This window comes from Cydia fagiglandana, chromosome Z (genome assembly GCF_963556715.1).
Source record: "Cydia fagiglandana chromosome Z, ilCydFagi1.1, whole genome shotgun sequence".
NCBI lineage: Eukaryota > Metazoa > Arthropoda > Insecta > Lepidoptera > Tortricidae > Cydia > Cydia fagiglandana.
This window is the reverse complement of record NC_085959.1, coordinates 549,076-568,995: the sequence shown is the minus strand read 5'-3', so window position 1 is coordinate 568,995 and position 19,920 is coordinate 549,076.

Below are 19,920 nucleotides of genomic sequence, written 5' to 3'. Positions count from 1 at the left end.
TCGGTTTTTTTTTCTTAAAAATTATTTGGTACAAATTTGTTGTTTTTATTTTTCTTCCATACAAACTTTCTCCCCCCCCCCCCCCCAATTCCCCCCTTAAGGGTAGATATTTTTAAATTTGTTTTTATAACTAACTTATACCTTTTGTAATTAATCGATGTTCAAACTTTCAGGTTAAAATGTTCAGTAGTTTAGGATCTACATGTGTTTCAGCTAAAGACATTTTATTTCATAATATCCCATACATTATAATATCTAACAAAACTCTGCTTACTTCCAGACATCATACAATCTAAACCCCTGAAGATATAAAGCTGAAATTTTCAACATCAATTAAATGCGACAGGTTTAAGTTTAAGATAAAATAGAATTTTATAAAATCAACGCTTAAGGGGGGGAAATAGGGGGGAGAAAGTTTGTATGGAAGAAAAATTTGAAACAACAAATTTGTACCAAAAAAGTATTATATTTAAACTTATAACATGTCTAATTGAGTGTTTTAGTAAACATTTTTAGGGTTCCGTACCCAAAGGGTAAAACGGGACCCTATTACTAAGACTTCGCTGTCCGTCCGTCCGTCCGTCCGTCCGTCCGTCCGTCCGTCTGTCACCAGGCTGTATCTCACGAACCGTGATAGCTAGACAGTTGAAATTTTCACAGATGATGTATTTCTGTTGCCGCTATAACAACAAATACTAAAAACAGAATAAAATAAAGATTTAAATGGGGCTCCCATACAACAAACGAGGGGTCAGTACTTGGATGGGTGACCGTTTTTTTTTTGCTTTTTTTTGTTTTTTTTTTGCATTATGGTACGGAACCCTTCGTGCGCGAGTCCGACTCGCACTTGCCCGGTTTTTTTAACTTTGATTTTGGGCATAGTTCCATTTGTATGGAAATTGTTACCGCCACGCGCTTTAAATTATTTTTTTTATTACAAAAAAATGTATGAATGCCTAGTATAAAGTGATATTTTCCAGAATAAAGAATACATGGGCTACATCGTACAATTTTTTATTTAGTGCAAATCGCCACACTGTGATTGTAACATTCAAAATTATCACAAAAAATTACATAACATTTTCATTTTTTGTACGAAAATTATTTTTTTGTATGGAAAGGTATAATAATTATTTCAAAAATGAATTCCTCGTCCCTAAGTTATACGAAAATGATATATAACTTGCCCTAGTTGCTAAGACTAGGAAGGAATATAGCATAGATTGGACCTGGGGAGCCGACCCTTCCCCCCTCCCCCCTTCTTGGGGGGTCTGCATGGTACGATCTCCTGGCTACCGGGCCAGATCAACTTTGTTTGACCTAAGGAACAATCGTGCCAAGCGGCATCGCCTGAGACTAAAGTGCATGCACTTCCATACATTTGTGTTCCTTACGGACCCTACTAAGCCTGGTTTTTGGTGTGAAGTTAGCTGCATAAGTTTGCACGAGCGCGAGATTCATGCGCGTTGACTTCAAGTGTATTATTATTTAGTCAAAAGTTCATTAGTGAATGTGGATTTTTTCGTGTGTTGTGGCGTTTATGTCTAATTCGTTAACAATGGATGAAGTTGTTAATTGTGACGGTATGAAATTCGTCCACGTATTACTCAACGAAGGCAAGGTAAAGTCGTCAAATTAATTTCGTGGATAAATTCTGTCTAGTAATACTTTTTTTTTAGACAGAATTTTTTTATTTAACACCAGATTGAAAAATATTTACAGGCAATGCTACAAATAGTAATACTTAGTGCGTAGTTAATATTATAATTACATTATAGTAATTATCATCATCATCATCATCTCAGCCATAAGACGTCCACTGCTGAACATAGGCCTCCCCCTTGGACCTCCATACGTGCCGGTTGGAAGCGACCCGCATCCAGCGTCTTCCGGCGACCTTAACAAGATCGTCTGTCCATCTTGTGGGTGGACGTCCTACGCTGCGCTTGCTAGTCCGTGGTCTCCACTCGAGCACTTTTCGACCCCATCGGCCATCTTCTCTGCGTGCAATGTGGCCTGCCCATTGCCACTTCAGCTTGCTAATCCGGTGGGCTATGTCGGTGACTTTAGTTCGTCTACGGATCTCCTCATTTCTGATTCGATCACGTAGAGAAACTCCGAGCATAGCCCTCTCCATAGCTCGTTGAGCGACTTTGAGTTTTGAGATGAGGCCGATAGTGAAAGACCACGTTTCGGAGCCGTAAGTCATCACTGGTAACACACATTGATTAAATACTTTCGTCTTGAGGCACTGAGGTATGTCGGACGAAAAGACATTACGTAGTTTCCCGAACGCTGCCCAACCGAGTTGGATTCGGCGGTTGACCTCTTTCTCGAAGTTGGACCTACCTAATTGGACTACTTGTCCTAGGTAGATGTACGAGTCAACAACTTCGAGTACCGAGTTCCCAACAGAGACTGGGATGGGCACAACATTGGCATTTGACATAAGTTTCGTCTTGTCCATGTTCATTTTCAAGCCCACCCGTTGTGAAACTCGGTTGAGGTCATCGAGCATCATGCTGAGTTCCTCCATCGACTTTGCCATGACTACGATATCGTCGGCAAACCGAAGGTGAGTGATGTATTCGCCGTTGATGTTGATGCCAAGTCCTTCCCATTCCAGGAGCTTGAAGGTTATAGTAATTATATACGCATTTTATTACTGAAAAAGATATAATATTGAGTAAAAATACAACGGGTATTAGAAATACATAATTAAAAGACATTATATTATTCATTTCCGTAAATCAATGTATAATATTACCAAAAGCCTTGCCGTCGTCAACATCTTTATTAGCATTGACATAACGCTCAACTTCACACAAACCGTGAGATTTGGATATGGTGGGTATTAAGTGGCTAGTGGGTATTATCAGCTATTATTAAAAATTTGCTAATCGTTAGTTGTCAAAGTGAAACGTCGGCGAAATGTTGGTTGGCAAATGAAATTCCGCCAAAAATAGTTCTGCGAAAAGGCAGAACACCGTTATGTATGCAAGCAAAAAACCAATTTATTCCACCGCTTTCCCTATCATTATTTGGAACAGTTGGAACTATATCGCTGCATCGTCTCTAACTAATACGAAGCCATTTGTATACAGTAACAATAACATATGTAAAGCGACATGGTACTAAAATACTCTTGGGATCGTGCAATTAGTTTTTATTCAAGCTTCTGTTGGCTGATGGCGTGAAACTCGACACTTTTGGAACAGTCATAAGTACCATCGAAGGCTTATTTGAATTGAAACCTTAATGCGTTGAGGTAAAGTCTGATATTAAAAATCAAGCTTATACAATTTTTTTTACATAAACACGAAACTAGTAACGTGATACAATGTGTAAATAAAACCCGACATTATATTACATTGAACGGCTTAGGCTTAGCTTATTTGGCACGGTACCTATTATTATTGCTATTGTTTTTGATTAAAGGCCCGATTCGGATTATGAAATAGACATCTATTAGACATCTTTTAGACATCACCAAGATACGATAACGATATGTTTAAGATCTAACCTGTCAAATTTGACATTTGCACGATTCTGGAGATACTCTTGAACGATTTCCACAGGATATGATTTAGAGATCTAATTCACATCTAATAGATATCTTAACTCTATCTAACATAAAAGTGACATTAGTTGCCCGAATTGCGTTGCAAAAGAGAACTAGTTGATATCTAAACTATAACGTATCTAGAATGGATCTAGAACGTGTCGTCTCTTGTGAATATCTTGAAGTTCGAATACATCGCGACGGCATCGGCATGAAGTTAAACAACTTCGCTACCGAGTGAAAGACATTTTTTACTACACTAACCCGAAGAAAATACTAACTGAAAAAAACATTACAAAAGAAACTCCAAATGAACGTTATTATTTAAATATTTACCTTTCAACATCATTACTTAAAAGTCAATTTCACTGGTATACGTGAGGAAACAACTCTTGCAACAAATTACTTTGCCACTCTTGTGTGTTTTGGAAGAATAGAAAGAGCCTTTACGAGCTGGTGTGGTGAAAAAAATCGGCCAAGCGCGAGTCGGACTCGCGCACGAAGGATTCCGTACCATTACGGAAAAACGGCAAAAGAAATCATGTTTGTTATATGGGAGCCCCACTTAAATATTTATTTTATTCTGCTTTTAGTATTTGTTGTTACAGCGGCAACAGAAATACATCATCTCAGAAAATTTCAACTGTCTAGCTACCACGGTTCATGAGTTACAGCCTGGTGACAGACAGACGGACAGACGGACAGCGAAGTCTTAGTAAAACATATGTAACTTAGTATAAGATGAATAAAGTATAAGAAAAAAAACCTGCCTCAGAAATCAAGAAATCAATGGTGGGATAAGTCATAGCTGACATAAGTGCGTTTCGATCAAAGAATATAATACTCACTAAGGTTGCCTCCAGAAACTCGCGAACTAAATTGACAGGTCAATGTGCACAAATGATACCACAGTTTGGCCAGTGCTGTTCATATCGATATTTTCAAAAAAGTTTGAATTAGAGAATATCGCGAGAATTCACCGCTAGCGGCGCTACTGTTGCGCGGTCAGTTAAAATGTCTTTAAGTAATTTAAATTATTTTACAAATGTTACTTGGTATTTCGAAAATTGTGCAATTTTATAGTAATAAATACAGGAATATTGGATAAACATTGTAGGTAACTAAATAAATATTTTATTATATTTATTTTATTTTATTTGTTAGGAAAACTTACAGCTAGAGTAACAAGTTGTAGGTGATAACATAGAAACAGTGATTTTGGCTCAAAATACAAATAAGGCCGACCCAGAAGGGAAAATAAGATTAGGTCAGAATTTAAATACAGTTAGACCAAAAAAGTCTGCAGCAATTTTAATAGCCCACGCAGTGTAAGTATTATTTTAAACGTCAAAATTCTATGTAATTATGACGTATTAAATAACAGTTGCACTGCGTGGGCTATCAAAATCGCTGCAGACTTTTCTCGGTCTAACTTTAATTATCGATCAATCTCATCTACCGGTCACGTTGTATAAAATTAAATCACCAATTTTAGATTTATGGCGACAACCGCGAGCTCTTGATATAAACAACTTGCCCCCAAACCTGCATATTAATGAGCCAACAGGAGTGGTCATATCTTGATACCAACGTACTCGACTGTTTCCTCCGTGGGTTTTGATGCTAGAGCAATGATTTGTCGGACCGTTTTGCTTTTTTTTGATATTTTTGTTTTTTAAGGCGCTAGAGCCTTTCAAAAATGGCCAAAATGGCCTCTTTGACTATGCCGCAATGAGAGACGTAGTATTCAAAACGGATATCAATTAGCCAAAAAAGCAAAACGGTCCGGCACAGATAATTTCATAATAATTTAGATTTCCAAATTTGGTTACGATTGGTTAAGTTTTGGAGGAGGAAACAGTCGAGTACAAAACCTCGATTTTTGAGATTTTTAAGGATTATATTATAAGGATTTTTCGCCTTGTCCTTATCGCACTAGTTATAGGAGCCGCTTCCGTTAGTGAGATGTGTATATTTACCTAAAATCAGCTCCTGTTTCGTCTTAACATTGAAAATTGTCAGTTTCACATCCGCACCTCCTGATTTGATTGGTAACGTCACAATCTTACAATCGAATCAACCACTTTTCTAGGGGGAGGCCTATGTTCAACAGTGGACGTCTTATGGCTGAGATGATGATGATGATGAACCACTTTTCTCGTCACATTCATACAAGTCGAAATCGTTTGTGACCCCTTTATAATTAATTATCACATGGGTAGTAAGTGCATCTTACTTATCGATATCATTTTATCGACATATACCCCTGACTATTTTTTCTTTGCTATTCCTGGTATCATTTTATTTGTCAAACTCATGTCAATTTAGTTCGCGAGTTTCTGGAGGCAACTGTAGTTTCGATACTATTCAAAATATCAGTAGTGTCATTCATTATTTATTTAATATAATACTTACTTTTAAATTCCAAATACCGACTATAAAAATGCCTAAAATAAGTAGTTAGAAAGATACTAATTGGACTTTATTAGTTGCATTGTTTGGAGATTTAAACGAGTTCAGAATACGACGATATCATGCTACATTTATATAACGAAACTCAACCAATTTTTATCAACCTGTCAAATATTTTCAAGTAACGTCAACCTTAAATAAACCTTACTTCATTGAAAGAAGATTTAAAATGGTCAGATGTCAATCTGTTCAGTCTCCGTAGAAGTAACAATGAACTTCCGAACAAGATCAAAATATAACTTTTTATTGAATGAGGCTATGATTTCAGTTTCATCTAGACACGCGGCAGCGTGTCAAGCCAAGTTCAAGCAAAGGAACTGGCTAGCCAGCGCCGAGTGTAATATTACACGAACCACTTGGTGCCACTTTTGACCCTTCTATAACTCAAAACATCTTTAACGTAAACACATAAAACTACGTGTGTTTAATTATATCCATAAGGATATCTAGAAGCCCAAATTTCATGACGCTAGCTCAAACGGTTATAAAGGTATGAAGGTCAAAAAGTCGTAAATTTTAAGACTGACTTATGACTTATAGTACCTAAACCTAACCTACTTCCAGGTGACCTAGAAGGATGAAATTTGGAATCCAGCATGGTTATTGTGTGTAACCGTAGGAAAAAATCTAAAAATAAAATAAAGTTAAAAAATAGGGGGGGGGTCCCCATACAAAAAAACCACTTTTTATTGGGACTGACATATAAGTACCTAAACCTAACCTACTTCCAGATGACCTAGAAGGATGAAATTTGGAATCCAGCTCGGTTATTGTGTGTAACCGTAGGAAAAAATCTAAAAATAAAATAAAGATTAAAAATAGGGGGGGTCCCCATACAAAAAAACCATTTTTTATTGGGACTGACATATAAGTACCTAAACCTAACCTACTTCCAGATGACCTAGAAGGATGAAATTTGGAATCCAGCTCGGTTATTGTGTGTAAGCGTAGGAAAAAATCTAAAAATAAAAAAAAGTTAAAAAATAGGGGGGGTCCCCATACAAAAAAATATTTTTTTATTGTAGCGTTGGAACCGTTACAAGCAGATATTTGAAACTACCCCAATATATGTATTATTATATTTGCTATATTAAAATAAAGTTAAGTCAAAAAATAAGTGGTGTCCCCATACAAAAAACTTGTAATACGCTCTAAACAACCGGCCAACGGTGTGTCGTCGGCGGCGCGCGGCACCATATAATTATACAAAGAACAGAAGTAAAAACCATACAGCGGAAACAAGAAAAAACATTAAATCTCAATACCTGCCTAGTTTTCTTTACAAAAAGTATTGATATCCCACCAAAAACATAAATGTAAAAAAGGAGAGCCAAGTTCAATACAAAAATTATGCTTGGCTGTGGGGCTCGCCGCAAAAAGAATGGAGATCTAAATGAGTGCCACTGCCAAGTTCTATGCAAAATCCAAATATGTATTTATAGGAACAAAATAACATTATAAACAAGTATTAAACTCTATTTCTTTGCTTTATTGGATACCTATAACAATAGCTGTTATTTAAAAAAATGTGAGATCTTAAAGTAGGTTAGATTTGGCTTGGCCAGGTTTTATCAGAATTACAATAAATATATAATGATTGATATAATGAAAACTGGCCAAGTCAAATCTAACCTACTTTAAGATCTCACATTTTTTTAAATAACAGCAAGGGAAACGGTCGCAGAGATAGTTCAGAGCCGGAAACCGCTACCAACTTTTAGTATGTTGTTGGGCATAGCATTGGGTCTCCAAAACTGCCGGGAGACGGCGGCGCCGGCCATCTACTTCAGCGGAATGACGTCATCAAAATGACTCCCGCTTCGTTGCGAATATTGCATACTGCACCCAAATTATGCATAGCACATACACGTGTGGGGTATTAAATGAAAGCCAATTAAATAAACTATATTTTATTCATACAAAGTGTATCAAAATATGCAACAGTTTAAGAAAAAATTACAAAATAATAAAAATTACGTAAAAAAATATTCGATTATTTGGGTTTTACAACCAAACCAAAAGTCGGACTATAAAGCAATGTACCTACAACATTAAAGATGACGTCTCAAGCCATACACTGATATCAATAATATCAAAATTGAACCAAATATGTGGAAATTACATAAGTATTATTGAAATACGCAGCTTTATCAAGCCTACAATTGACTGGTTATTGAATCAACGTTTTCCAAGTGGCAATTTTCCATCGTCAATGGGTAGCGGTTCTGGCGACAGATTGGTGCAATGGTGTCATGGAGCACCTGGTTTTGTACCCTTGTGTACCCTTCAACGGCCAAGTCACACAACATTAACTATAATAATAAAGAAATCGCAGTAAGGAACCTTAGACTTGGCACGACTTTGTCTAGATTTCATTACTTTTAGGGTTCCGTACCTCAAAAGGAAAAAACGGAACCCTTATAGGATCACTCGTGCGTCTGTCTGTCCGTCCGTCTGTCACAGCCAATTTGCTCCGAAACTACTGGACCAATTAAGTTGAAATTTCGTACACATATGTAAGTCTGTGACCCAAAAACGGATATGTAACGTCAACAAATGAATTTTAAACATAGGGGCTACTTTTGGGGGGTAAACCATAAAATTAAAAATCAAAGTTTTGCAAACTATGTCGTGTTACATATCAAACGAAAGAGCTCATTGTGAGAATCTCAAATATTTTTTTTTATAAATTTACGATAAAAATTTTAGAAGTTATTTAAGAAAATAAACAAAAAATGACCATTCCCCCCCCTCTATCTCCGAAACTACTAAGTCTAAAATTCTGAAAAAAATACACAAAATAGTCCTTTACCTAAAGATGACAGGAAAACTTATTAGAAATCTAGAGTCAAGCGTGAGTCGGATTTAAAAACAAAAATGCGGTTTAGGTTTTTTTAGGGACACAGCCGCAATACTTTAAGTGAAACATGATGTAGACAGCTATTGCGAAGGCCCTAGGCCGATATCTGCATAAGGCCGAAGACCCGAAGCGTCCCGAAGAGGCGTGCCTTTAGCTTCAAGCGTGAGTTGGACTGTAGATAAAAAAATGCGACTAGGCTGTATCTGGCACACAGCCGCAATGGTACTTGTAGTACTGATTGATTAGGTTACTAGGTATTGTCACGTGTTTTAAAAAGCACTATACAGGGTGGCCAAAAAATAAACTAAGTGTATTCCCGTTGCCGACGTGCAACCCCGAAATCGCGAAGAAAAATTTGGCTGTTTCATACGTTTTGGCTGGTCCGTTTTCTATGGGAGGATACATTTTTTTTCGCGATTTCGGGTCCCATAGTAAATGTTGCTCAGTAGGTATAATCCCAAAACCTCCCTGGCTACGGGAATGTGCGTATTTTTTGGCCACCTTGTAGGTATTATCTCTCTTCGGCCTTCGCTTTTAAAACACTTGCGGAAGTTGTAGGAAGCGCGACCCGTCGGACGCTCCGAGTTTTAAGCTCTACGCGGAGCCACAGAATAAATAATAGTACTAGGTACAGAAGACTCACTCTCTAACAAAACGCGTCTGTCACGATCAGCACAGATATGGCCGCTAGGTGGCGACAGCGCCACGCGCGGCTTATGGCAAACCCCAAAATTGGGGTCGAACGGATGTACTTTTAGCTACCTGTAGCAAAGCGACGAAATCGCGGAGTGAGACACGCCTGGCGGAGCTCGGTCTTCAGTCTTCGCATTTAGACACTTGTACTATTGTTCGGCATTTAATTTCCTATCTAAGCTACTTTGCATATTTGCAGAGATATAAGCCACCACGCCAGAAAACTTCATATTACATGTGTTGAAAACTTGATTGACTCATTCGGGTTTTTCAAGACGTTTCACTCACGTCACGTTACACGTACAAGAAAAATTGTTGAAAATTGTGTGATGTACGGAACCCTTGAAACGCGAGTCCGACTCGCACTTGACCAGTTTTTTAGAGATAAACAAGCAGCTCCATCGAGACTTGGCTAGTTTTTTACAGAATGTTTTTGGTGGGATTTCACTTCTTTTTGTAGAAACGTGGGCATATTGATTTATTTTATTAGATTTTCTTATTTAACACATTTTTTTTCTTTTTAGGAGTAGTTTTTTTATTATTACTAATCTTTCTTTTCTTTTTTTCCGGTTCTGATTCTTGTACAGTAGCAACAGTTTTTCGTATTGCCCATTCATTAAATCTAATAATTAAATAATAATCAGTAATCCGTCACTAATCATCATATAATGACTTGGCAATCGCACATAATGCTTTACTCGTACCGTACTCGTAAATATGTGTAATGCTCAAACTGCAATTAGCGCTAGCGTTATGTTCAATTAGAATTATTTTTAATAGGTGACGATGATCCTTTTGTCATTATGCAGCCGTGCGATGGCCAAGTCATTATACGTATTACAAATTAAAGATATCTTATTGATACGGTTTTAACACCCCCTGGCACTGATTAAAATAACCGACTTGGTTTCACATTACATCTCAAAACTTTTTTGTAGTAAAAGCGTTGCGAGACTTGCACCTTTTTACATGTAATGTTTTTGATGGGATCTCATCTCTTTTTGTAGGCAGTCCTTCTTTTCGGGTACTCATACCCATACTATGTATACACATATCATAACTAAACATATCTTCATTCATACTCACATCGTACATCGTAGTGTACCTTTACTTTACTTTACCTACTATTTGTAGGAACTGCAACAGTAACTTTGTAATATCATATATTTATATGGGATTACAAACTTACTTATGCAGTTCTTAGATCTTTAAAACGTGACTGATACTGCAATATTTTTAGGTTTTCCCTTTATGTGGCCATTAAACCCTAACTCTGTACCAAATTTCAGCTCTCTGAGTTTATGGGAAGTACTAGTTCTATTCTGATGATCATGAGTGAGTTTCATAAATGCGAAACTTTGCTTTCGCTTAACTTCGGAACTAAATGACCTACAGACTTGAAATTTTGGATTTTAAGTATGTGATTATAGCTTACTGGATGACCAAAATTTCTGCGTTCTGGTCTTATCCAGAGGTTCTCAAATAGGGGCTTGAAAATGCGGCGAAATGGTTCCAGTAAAGGATGGTACGGCAGTGTTTGCTTCGCGCTCGACTTGGCGGGGGCACTGCCGTGCCCCCCGATGATTAGTCACTCGTCACTCGCCAACCTTAAAATAATAATCGCGCGCGTACTAAGGTTAAAAAAATTGTTTTCGAACCGGGAATATTACGAAGTGGTACGGTGTTATTTATTAAGTGGTGAGTGTTTACGTGGTGCACAAAGATTATACGAAATGGAATCCGTTCCACGCCTTCGCAGACAAGGATTGAATCCAAGAGTACCATCTCGTGGGACTTTCGTTAATTGCGTCGATTTTTAATCAGATGTACGTAAGTTGATTCAATTTTTTAAATACGCCTGAATGCAAAGATTCCTGACCTAGTTTTTACTCATTGTTTTTAAGCCACGGACGTTTTGTTAACACGTTCGCGGACGCGGATTGCATAGCATCCGTTTTTGCACTACTCCTGGTGACGCGTATGCTATAGCATCCGTTATTCGTTTTAAATTTCTGCATTGAAATGCTTATCAATCCGCTTTACCACAGTATAATATTATTCACCAACTTTTCCTCTACCAGTCACCAGATTCAAAGTTTGCATACTGCCATTTTACATACTTTTATCGAAGTTAAAAATTATCCTGTGACGTCTCCAATTGGGCCCCCCTTTCTGTGACGCAGATGTTATAGCATTTGTCTTTGTATGGCAGCTCCCTTAGTAGCCCGGCAGGTGCGTCTGGGAGTAGACACGTGCAATTTGGGTGATTTTCGTGCGCGATAGCCATTTTTACGGATTGTTTATAACATCATAATTAATGTTTTTCTTACAATTGCTTTAAGTGTTTCAATGTGTTTTAATAAACAAACATGTTTACTTGTGGTTTATTGTGCTACACTCAAATTTTGATAACGGTGAATGTGAAAAAGTGAAGCATGAATGTGTATACCTATCATTCAAGTAATTACGTTACTAGTCATAGTTTTGATGATATAATTGTGAATTATAAGCCTGCTGGCGCTCGATAATCACCTCTTACAAGGTAAGAACGTTTATGACAAGTATTGTGGCATAATTCTTGTATATTTCACGTCTTATATTTGGTGCAGATGCATCCGAAAAAGAATATGAAATTGGGTGAATCATCGCTTGACAGGAAAAGTGGTGGACGCTTTACGTCCAGAACTTAAAGCGGCGGTGACTTACAGGGAACTCAAAAAGTGTAATGCGGTAGAGATTGACGATTTTGAAAGTGGTGGTGGCGTAAATGCTGCGTATACCTTGGACAGCTGGAAGAAAAAACCTCTCTCTTTTATGAGAGCTCAACCGGCTCCACTCGGCTCTCTGCAACATGCCATGAGTGGGCATTTAGATTCTTCAGACATATTATGCGGTCTCCAACGCATGATGTGTAGTATCACATAATTTTAGGTCCAATGAATGAGGAACGTGCTTGGGATGGGGCATGTATGAGAAGGACATAATATTACAATGATAAGAAATGGGGGAACAAAACAGAAGTAGAAAAATGTTTGAAGAGGTCAGCAATGAGTCTTTAGAGCAAAAATCTCGCCTCTATGAAGTCAGAAGTCTCAGCCATTAAGTCCATCGAGTACGATGAATGAATGCTATAACATGCGATGTCATATAAGATCAGATCTTGACCACGTCATGTGACGGAGATGCTTATGCATCCGAATTGTATAGCATTTGTTATCACATAGCGTATAAAAAATATACTTCATATTGACGCGGATTGCATAGCGTCCGCCTTGCATAGCATTACGCGTCATATACAAACCTAAAAGATATATTTGTAGTGACAGATATGCTATAACAGTCGCAAAATTTCCATACAAAATTTAGGTGTCCAAATGGTGTGACTGAGCGTCCGCGAACGTGTTAATAATCATTATAGACTGGTCATATTTTTCATAAAATTGATTTCGACTGGCAAAGCATATTACTTTCTGGCAACCGGGTTTTTTAACTTAATTAGACCCCGCTGAATCCGAATTTGCCGCTTGCTCGATCAAAATTTGGACCGGAAGTGAGATATTTGACATTAAAGTCCCTTTTTTTCGTTTTTCGTAAATAACTCTTAAACGGTGGCGCATACCAAAAAATGTTCTATTACATAAGTATTCTGCATAAAATTGCCTATAAGAAAGATTCAGTACAATTTTTCGCTAGGATCAATATTCAAAGAGATTTTAACGCGGGAGGTTTAATTATAATCACTTCTAAGGTCCCGTTTTTTAGCTTTTCGTAAATAACTCATAAACGGTGGCCAATATCAAAAAATGTTGTTGGACGTTAATAATCTACATAAATTTTTTAATAAAAAAGGTTAGTACACTTTTCGCAGGGATCAATATTTAAAAAGATAATAAAGAGGGAAAGTTAATTATAATAAATTCTAAGGTTCCTTTTTTTATTTTTTCGTTAATAATTTGAAAAGTATGACTCTTACTTTTCAAATCATTTTATGTAGATTATTAACGTCTAACGACATTTTTTGATATTGGCCACCGTTTATGAGTTATTTACGAAAACCTAAAAAACGGGACCTTAGAAGTGATTATAAATAAATTTCCCGCGTTAAAATCTCTTTGAATATTGATTCTAGCGAAAAATTGTACTGAATCTTTCTTGTAGGCAATTTTATGTAGAATACTTATGTAATAGAACATTTTTTGCTATGCGCCTTTGCGCCACCGTTTAAGAGTTATTTACGAAAAACGAAAAAAAGGGACCTTTAATGTCAAATATCTCACTTCCGGTCAAGATTTCGATCGAGCAACCGGCAAATTCGGATTCAGCGGGGTCTAATTAGGTTAAAAAACCCGGTTGCTAAAAAGTAATATGATTTGCCAGTCGCATCAAGAAGGAGAGCGATTTTGAATATTTTTGCCTAGTCTATTAGTCAGAAATAACATTTTAGATTAAAAATGGGTTGCCTTTGCATTTTGACGGTTCTAAGCCCGTTAATATGAAAGGAAAAATTAGCAACTTATGTAGGTAATCTCGCTGCAATAGGGTTCATAATTGGTGACGCGATTGCAAACAGCGGGAGGGGCGGGGTGTCAATGACCTTAACTGATAAGAGAGAAGCGGGTGTAGTGGGTAGTTGTCGGTTCACCATAACGTACGAGGTTTTTAGGACAACTTGATGATGAGTTATTTCGAAAAAAATGTACTGAGCGGTATTAAAAGAAAAAACATGTGTTTAATATTTTTTCGAGTTCTTTCGGTTGTTTCAATTTGGCCAGTGAATTAAATTTCACCCTGTATACTAAATTAAAACTAAACAAAGCCACAACTTCGTCAAACAACTCGTCCCGCGCTCTTCCAGACGCAAAGGTGGGCACCTTGCCGCGCTGAATCGCAATAGACCATAGGCCTCTGCATCAGAAATGACCCGGAATGAGGGTCGTGACCTGTCTCCCTCAACCGCTGCCCCAATACGCTCAAGAATATTTTGGCCTCGGCCCACCAATACCCAGACGTCTCCACCGCTAATGGGACAAAAATATACTTGGTCAGCAGCGCCGTGTACTTATCGCGCTTCCGAAATGCCGCTAATTCAGCCGCCGCTCCTGCAGTCCGAACCGTTCTGCCAATGTGCGAGGTGGCAAAAGTGCTGACACACGTGGCATACCAAAGTAGAGACTTACCCTTTTCCCACGGAATAAGCAGAGATGTGAAAAATACTTTAAAAAAAGTATTTAAATACAAAATACAAATACTTCCTTGATAATACTATTTCAAATGCAAAATACAAAATAGTTTTTGAATTTGTATTTAAATACAAAATACGAATATAGGTATTTTCAAAATACTTTTTTAAAATACAAATACTTTGCGATAAAAGGTACTCTGAGTAGTGAATACCTAGTCTGAATTAAAAAGTATTACTCGGAATTTCCGAATTGAAAAGACTCTTTATTCTTTGAAATCAATCTTCTATCTAAAGTGCAAATTTCTAGTTGTTTGCTCATATCATACTTGTTTCATTATACCGGTTACGGTAGGATGTAGGTATGGATGATGGTTTTAACGGCCAACTTTTAAAGCATTAATTTGTAATGTTTTACAGCTAGTATAATGCCTCTCGTTAGTGTGATGAAAACGTCTCGTTTATTGTGTTTCACCAGGGAAGAAAAGTTTGTTCTCCTCTTGTGCCTTGAAACTCTCGCAACACTCAAGATTCCACTTTTTTAACCACTCGCTACGCTTGTGGTCATGTGCGACGTTACTAAACAGATTCAACAGTTCCATGTTAAAAGAATGAGAGAGTTGCCAGGATTGTAACATCAGAAGAGATTGTATCTCCTACCTACTTACCTACCTACTATAAAGTATTTTGTATTTTGAAAATAGAAAATAGGCCCCTAAAACTATTTCAAATAAAATACAAAATAGTTTTCTTCAAAAGGTATTTAAATACTAAATACAAAATAGGTATTTTGCATTTTGTATTTGCATTTTAAATACAAGTATTTCAAATAAGTCACATCTCTGGGAATAAGTGTCAGCCCGTCAGGTCTTTTGCCATCGGACCGGCTTAAGCCTGGAGGTTCCAACATGCATGGCACATTTGCAGACAAAAGTGCCCTTCACACAATGTCGAGAAGGGTACCCATGTGCCTATTTAACTATTTATAATATAAAATATTGCCCTCGGTTACCTCGATAGTTCCTACTCTTGAAATAAAACTACCCCCTGTCACCCGTTCACCACAAACGCTGTAAAGGGTTGAAAACGTCGGGATGTAGTATAAATTCACTATACGCGATATAATCCGTTTTCATATTTTTCGTTATATTAGCGGCTTCGAAACCTTCCACTGAGCCAAGGAGCTATGAGCTCCCATTGGGAGCCTCCCAATGTGTTTTTGGTCTGTATTTATGACCTTTCGAATGATTATCTTTCAGACTGATGAAAACATTGTTATTTTCATGATGTCGTGACTTATCCCACTTTTTGTGTTTACAGTTTCCCCAAAAATCCGAAATTAAGGAATCTATGGAAAGAATTTTGCAATAATAAGCGAATCTGGGATCCCAAAAGAACTAGCACAGTTTGCTCAGTGCACTTCCAAACATCGGATTATCAAAATCTTGCGAACAGGAGGAGAAAATTAGTGGAGAATGCAATTCCAAAATTAATACCAAATTGCATTTGCACCGTAAGCAGTAATGTACAAGTTGCAGAACGTTCTCAAAAATTCAGTAACATTATCGGGAATTTCCGGAAACTTACATGAGAATTTCAATTAAATTTCCAATGAGAACATTCCCTATGAAAATTATCAAAAAAACCGGGCAAGTGCGAGTCGGACTCGCGCACGAAGGGTTCCGTACCATAATGCAAAAAAAAGCAAAAAAAAACGGTCACCCATCCAAGTACATACTGACCACTCCCGACGTTGCTTAACTTTGGTCAAAATCACGTTTGTTGTATGGGAGCCCCATTTAAATCTTTATTTTATTCTGTTTTTAGTATTTGTTGTTATAGCGGCAACAGAAATACATCATCTGTGAAAATTTCAACTGTCTAGCTATCACGGTTCGTGAGATACAGCCTGGTGACAGACGGACGGACGGATGGACGGATGGACGGACGGACGGACGGACGGACGGACGGACGGACGGACGGACAGCGAAGTCTTAGTAATAGGGTCCCGTTTTACCCTTTGGGTACGGAACCCTAAAAATTACTATTAGTATTATTTTAATAAACTCGTAAATATTTAAGACAGTCAGTTAAAATAATTGATAACGGCGGTGTTCAGCGACTTCCTGAATAATTTTTATGGTTCGTAAAATTTAAGTTCTGAGAACATTCCGTATAGAAAATTTCGCAACTTTGGAAACTATTTGCGTTTTCTTTGAGAAATAAGTATCTCTTCGTAAGAACTATTATGTAATGTGCTATGGGCCTGTAAAAAGTAATAAATACTGTATTTTAGGTTGAAAATGTTTCAATTAGTTACCTTTATTCCTGCCTCCTTAATACGATAAATGCCCTAACTTATCGATAATATTTGATATTATTATGTCGACACAAGCACATCTCTCAAAAAGCAATAAAATTCAAATGTGTTAGCGTGCGTGTTGTGACAGGTTATGATACTTGTGACTCGTCCGTACACAAAAACAGATCGAGGTGTGTAAGATTTGTCTGTGTAGTGTGTTATTTGCTACGTATTTGTGTCGTCATTACAGACTGGATTTTGTATGTAAGTGTGTGAGAAGTACGACTGTGTGCACGTTCCCCCCCCGCGAAAAATGGCAGAATGATTTGCATGTTAAGATATCGCTTGGGCCCCTCCCTTCCGATGTGTCGGAAGCCGGTGTTGCTCGAAGGCTGCGGCCCGCACCATACTATAAAAACCGGGCAAGTGCGAGTCGGACTCGCGCGAAGGGTTCCGTACCATAATGCAAAAAAAAAAAACAAAAAAAAAGCAAAAAAAAAAACGGTCACCCATCCAAGTACTGATCACTCCCGACGTTGCTTAACTTTGGTCAAAAATCACGTTTGTTGTATGGGAGCCCCATTTAAATCTTTATTTTATTCTGTTTTTAGTATTTGCTGTTATAGCGGCAACAGAAAAGAAATACATCATCTGTGAAAATTTCAACTGTCTAGCTATCACGGTTCGTGAGATACAGCCTGGTGACAGACGGACGGACGGACGGACGGACAGACGGATAGGGTCCCGTTTTACCCTTTGGGTACGGAACCCTAAAAAGCATTTTCAATTATAAGAGGGAGAGCAAAAACAATTAGGATGAACAAGAAATAAATATGATTGTTTAAATATTTTGTTTAAGTATGACTCCAGTTCGCCTCTTAGTCCGTCAGTTCGTAAAATCAGAGATATATATAACTCCGTATAAGATAAATAAAGTCAAAAAAAAAACGTGCCTCGGAACGGCCAAGGAAAAGTCATTCTCGAATAGATGGCGCCATTACCTTTGGCCTATTCTCGGCTATTGGCGTTAACGACACCGTTTGGTATTTAACAATTTTAACACATATCAGTGAAAGAACATGGGTCAGTATGGAACAATAATAATTAAGAATCATTTATCCGTAAACATATTTTGATTATTAATTTATACATTTTCAATTTTATTTAATCGTGTGTCGATAGATGGCAGTAAATGTACCGTGACTACAAAATTGACAATGACAGGACCCCTCTATACTATCTATTCTTTTTGGTAAAATACAGTATTTCCAAGTTATTTTAATTTAAAATCGTTTTTGTTTTGTTGCTAAATATTGCAAATAATATTTATTAGTACAGTCTTGAAGTTCATTTTATATGATAATAAGATATAAGACTTTTCGTAAATTCAAAATTAATTATATTAAAAGTTGTAAGTACATTTCTTATTGGCAGATACACATGATTATTTTTAATTTTTACATAAATAAAATATTTAACATCTATGTATAAAAATATGAAAATGTTTTAGTTAGGATATCCACAACGCAGGCTTCGTCAGGTGGCCACAAATGCACATCCGCAACATGCTTCGTCCAAAACAAACCAATGATGACATCCGCAACAGGCTTCGTCATTTTTTTTATACAATAAAGCAAAGTTAAACAAAGCAATTGTCACGAATCGTACCTGGCTCAAAAGTCCCCATCACACTGGCAGCGTTACCACGTTGAATCGCCAATGAGATTTGTTTAACCAGGTACGATCCGGACCGAGGGTCACACCCCCTGTCCCTCAGCCGCCGGCCCAAAGCCCCCACGAATTCCTTGGCCTCCAAAGCCCAAGGTCCCGTAGTCTCGACTGCAACTGGCACAAAGTCGTACATTGGCTCCAGGGCAGAGTACTTAGCATGTTTCATTTCAGCCGCATACTCCGCGGCTGAACCAGCGGACCTCACCGTGAGATTCAAGTGGGACGGCGCAAACGTACTGACGCACGTTGCATCCCACAGGAGGCACCGACCCTCCTGCCACAAAAAAAATAATTAGATTAAAAAATATACATTTCTTACTGACAGAATACATTTGATGAAAATGTACCTATTCGAGAAAACTCACACATACATTGTAGGTAATTTTTACTACATATATACTTATAGGACTTATATTTACAGCTTATTAAAATATAAGAAATGTTTAAAAATGTGTGTTTAAATAAAAAAATCATGCTAACCAAAAAAAATTACTGAACACCAAAAAAATAAGCCCTAAAATTACAAATGTACCACCGTTTTAATTACGACTGCACTTCAAATTGTATTCGAATACCAAATATATTGAATGATTACCAAAAATCATTAATGATCACCAAATCTTGAAGACCAAATTAATGAGATTTTTGCACCTAAATAAACCACATGATTACCAAAAAATGTATACGTATTACCAAATAAAGTAAAATGATGCCAAAATTACTAGCCCCTCCCGCTCAACCCCCGTACCCCACACCGCATACCTACCTAACCTCACCTACTTTTCTAATACTGAAAAGTAGGTTAGGTTAGGTTTGAACTGCTATCAGTTAAGTGGGCTAGGTTAACACTACGACCCTTACAGAAACGAAATGCGACTAGAAAAGTGGGTTAGGTTAGGTTTGAACTGCGACCCTTACATAAAAGAAATGCTACTAGAAAAGTGGGTGAGGTTTGAACTGCGACCCTTACAGAAACGAAATGCTACTAGAAAAGTAGGTTAGGTTAGGTTTGAACTGCGACCCTTACAGAACCAAACTGCTATCAGAAAAGTGGGTTAGGTTAGGTTTGAACTGCGACCCTTACAGAAACCAAATGCTACTAGAAAAATGAGTTAGGTTAG